Genomic DNA, 4,665 nt, shown 5'->3' with positions numbered 1-4,665 from the left:
TTTAAGTGTTTCCTGTCATCTGCTTGTCTTTCTCTGCTGTGTTAGGTGTGGGGGACAGGGGGCTGGGGACCACCGAGAGCCCCGCAGCATGGCCAGGAGTGCTGCTCATGGCTGCAGGACTAGCTCCCACCCTTACCTCTCTCTCCTCCCACCTGTCCAAGCTGGCAGGGAAGCAGCTTGCAGCCATTGGCTGTTTGTCCCCACCCTGGCCTCTCCAGCGTACAGAGGACTCACCGGGAAGGAACTCTGCCTCTAGCCCAGCCCAGAAACCTCAGCGTCGTCTTCTTTTATATTTATTTATTCATTTTTAAAAAGTGTGTGTGTGTGTATGCGCACACGTGTGTGTGTAATTGTCTGCAGTACCTGTGTGCCTGGCACTGCGGAGGCCAGAGAAGAACATTGGATTCCTGTGAACTGGAGTTACAGGCAATTGTGAGCCACCTCAAGGATGTTGGGGCTTGAAACCAAGACCCTGTCAGTACCCTTTGCCTTGCCTGATAGGCTTAGGTGGCCTGTCTACACAGATGGGGAGCAAAGGCTGTAGCCCAGACATGGGGGGCAGAGGTCTTCCCAGACAGGCCATGGCCCGGAGCCAATGCCTTGGAAGAGCCCCTGGGAGTAGCAGCAGCTGGCTACCAGTCCACTCTGCTGTTCCCTAGAAGCTGCTGCCTGTGAGGGCCTGACCCGTCCATGCCTCCTCTGCACAGGGCCACCTGTTGACTGAGTCCCTGGCCTGGTCTGTGCCTGGGCTCCTCAGAGAAGGCTGGGCACAGGATTGCGTATGCTGTGGTCTTACTCCGCATCTCCCAGTGGCTCAGTATGTGGGGACTCAGCTTACAGTTGACAGGTTCAGACCGGAAGCGAGAGGTCAGCACTTGATATAAGGCTGTGCACTCAGCCCGAGGCAAATGTGAATTCAGGGCCCACAGTGCTTGAGGGCTTGGGCACAAGAGGCGGCTGAGGTCAGCCTCAGGGTCTGGATCCTGCCTTGAGCTGTGGTTCTGTTGGGTTGGCAAGATGGCCTAACAGGTAAAACCTTCGTCACACAAAGCCTATCACCCTGAGTCCCAGAATCCACCTGTCTCAGTCAGGGTCCCTATTACTGTGGTAAAACACTATGACCAGAAGCAACAGAGGGAGCAAAGGGCTTATTCACCCACCTTCCTCAGCACTCTTCATCCAAGGAAGTCAGGGCTGCTGGGGACCTGGAGGCAGTGGAGGGGTGCAGCTCACTGACTTGCTCCGCCTACTTCCAGAGCCCAGGACCACCAGCCAGGATGGCTCCACCCACAATGGGCTGGGCTCTCCCACAGCTGTTACTAATTAAGAAAATGCCCTCCAGGCTCACCTGCCGCCTAACCTAAGGGAGGCATTTTCTCAACTGAGGATCCCTCTCTCCTTAACTCTAGCTTACGTCAAGTTGGCATGAGCTAGCCAGTGCACCACGTAAACGTGGAAGAGAACCAGTGTCACAAGTTGTCCTCTGACCTCTGCATAGACACTGTTGCCTGCTGCCCACACAGAACATAACCCTGTGTTACAGAAGTTTTTGTTTGCTGGGAGACATTTGAGGGAGGGAGGAAGCATTCCACAACTAGGGGCTGCGCATGGTGCCTGCAGCAGCAGTGTTGAGAATGCGGAGGGCAGTGGCCAGGCAGACCTGCTGTGTGGGAACTCTGATTTTCATTGAGAAACCCTGCATCAAAAAATAGTGATCAGCGTCATGCCTCCATATCCAAGCACCTCTACATGTATGAATAATACATGTAAGTATTCACGGCTCACACACATGCAAAGAGAAAAGAATGTACGTCAGGTTTGGATATAGCGTGCTACCTCTCTCCGCACGGTCTGGTTGGTTCTTGGCATCTTGAGTCACTTGCGGCCCTGCTGGTTTCTTTCTGCCTTGCTCTGTCAGTTCTGAGAGCAAGCTGCTCCCGCCTCCTGCCACATCATCTCTTCGTTGTTCTAATAAGCTTGCCTTTGCTGTACGTGTTTGGAAGCTATGCTAGTAAGCGTCCACACGGTGAGAGTAGGTCTGAGTCGCTGAGGGCCGTGTCTCTGCCTCCTTCATCTGGCAGTTTGCCCCCCCCCACCCCCCCTCCCCCGCTTCCCCAGCCTCATGCTTGTGTGGGGTCTTTCCACTCTGCTTCCAGCCTCTGTAGCCTGGTTAAGCATCATGACAGAGCAGCCGTGGGTGGCTTGCAGACCAGTTTGCTGTATCTGGTTTTTTGTTTTGTTTTGTTTGTTTGTTTGTTTTTTGAGACTGGTCTTACTATGTAGCCCAGACTGTCCTGAATTTTTTTTAGATTTTTTTTTTTTGAGACAGGGTTTTTCTGTGTAGCCTTGGCTGTCCTTGACTCCTGAATTTTGTTTTAAAGATTTATTTTTATTTTAAGTGTATGAGTGTTTGTGCATCATGAGAGCACATGGTACCCACAGGAACAGAAGACATTAAGACATCGTCTCCCTGGAAGGAGAGTCACAGATGGTCGTGAGCCATTGCGTGGATGCTGGGACCCAAACGCAGGTGCTCTGCAGGAGCATCAAGTGCTCTTACCCACTGAGCCATCGCTCCAGCCCTGTCTTGTGTGCCTGTGCATGTGGTGTCCTGTGTGTGTATGTGTGTGATGTCCTCAGTCTGGCCTGGGTGAGAAGGTGGGTTCCAGTGTGAGCACTGGCCAGGTTCTCTATCCTAATCCTGGTTAACCCTGAAGGGGCAGCAGACACAGGTGCTAACACACCTGAGAGATGGTTGGTCACCCTCCACAGCTGCTTGACCTTTGACCCCCCACCAACTGGAAAGTGGCAGGGAAATGCACGGCCTTCACACCTGCCTTGCAGCCTTCCTTTCCTGGGATCTCACAGTGCCATGTCTTTTAGTCTAACCTGTGGCGGATGCTCACTGTGCTGGGAGGTGGGACCTGCAGGAAAACAGGTGCCAGTGACATTTGTGAGAGGTGGATGTCAACTGCACTGGAATGTGATCCCAGAGGGCAGCGTGAGCAGGGTTCTTTCTCCATGCAATCCTGGAGCAGCCTGGCTGAGGGGTGACCCAGCACAGGCCCTGGGGTCAGATGTTCCTAGCAGAGCACTAAAGGAAGCCACCCACTTCCCATGAGCAGAGGCAAGGTGCCATTCACCCGTGTGACTCCCCTGGTGCTTCTGGACAGCCAAATGGACAGGATCTTGTCATGGACAATGAGCACGCAGGGAGTGTTTCTACCATGAGATGGAGCCCAATTGGAGCACGAGAGAGCACTGGGTGCCATGGGCCTTGCCAGCCTATGGACCCCAAGACAGAGCTAACAGCACCAGCATCCTGCCTGCAGGTGTTTTACCCTTCAGCACACCCCACTTTGGCTTCATCTGAGGCTGCACCGGGCTGCACCTACCATGCCTCAGCTGCTATGACTACCAGACAGGCCGCAGGGGAGATGGGGGAAGGGAGCCTAGAGGTTGAGTGAGGGATGCAGGGCCACTGCCCCAGCCAGAGATGGACTGTCCTCAGGGTGCTCACAGGGAAGTGGGAATAAAGGATGGAGAGGGGCAGGCGGGCACACCTACCTGAAGGATGGAGAGGGGCAGGCGGGCACACCTACCTGAAGGATGGAGAGGGGCAGGCGGGCACACCTACCTGAAGGATGGAGAGGGGCAGGTGGGCACACCTACCTGAAGGATGGAGAGGGGCAGGTGGGCACACCTACCTGAAGGATGGAGAGGGGCAGGCGGGCACACCTACCTGAAGGATGGAGAGGGGCAGGCGGGCACACCTACCTGAAGGGTGGAGAGGGGCAGGCGGGCACACCTACCTGAAGGATGGAGAGGGGCAGGCGGGCACACCTACCTGAAGGATGGAGAGGGGCAGGCGGGCACACCTACCTGAAGGATGGAGAGGGGCAGGTGGGCACACCTACCTGAAGGGATGGAGAGGGGCAGGCGGGCACACCTACCTGAAGGATGGAGAGGGGCAGGCGGGCACACCTACCTGAAGGATGGAGAGGGGCAGGTGGGCACACATACCTGAAGGATGGAGAGGGGCAGGTGGGCACACCTACCTGAAGGATGGAGAGGGGCAGGCGGGCACACCTACCTGAAGGGTGGAGAGGGGCAGGCGGGCACACCTACCTGAAGGATGGAGAGGGGCAGGCGGGCACACCTACCTGAAGGGATGGAGAGGGGCAGGCGGGCACACCTACCTGAAGGGATGGAGAGGGGCAGGTGGGCACACCTACCTGAAGGATGGAGAGGGGCAGGCGGGCACACCTACCTGAAGGATGGAGAGGGGCAGGCGGGCACACCTACCTGAAGGATGGAGAGGGGCAGGCGGGCACACCTACCTGAAGGATGGAGAGGGGCAGGCGGGCACACCTACCTGAAGGGATGGAGAGGGGCAGGCGGGCACACCTACCTGAAGGATGGAGAGGGGCAGGCGGGCACACCTACCTGAAGGATGGAGAGGGGCAGGCGGGCACACCTACCTGAAGGATGGAGAGGGGCAGGCGGGCACACCTACCTGAAGGATGGAGAGGGGCAGGTGGGCACACCTACCTGAAGGGATGGAGAGGGGCAGGCGGGCACACCTACCTGAAGGATGGAGAGGGGCAGGCGGGCACACCTACCTGAAGGATGGAGAGGGGCAGGTGGGCACACATACCTGAAGGA

This window comes from Acomys minous (genome assembly GCF_964271855.1).
Source record: "Acomys minous genome assembly, chromosome: 12".
Taxonomy (NCBI): domain Eukaryota; kingdom Metazoa; phylum Chordata; class Mammalia; order Rodentia; family Muridae; genus Acomys; species Acomys minous.
This window is presented reverse-complemented; position numbering follows the sequence as displayed.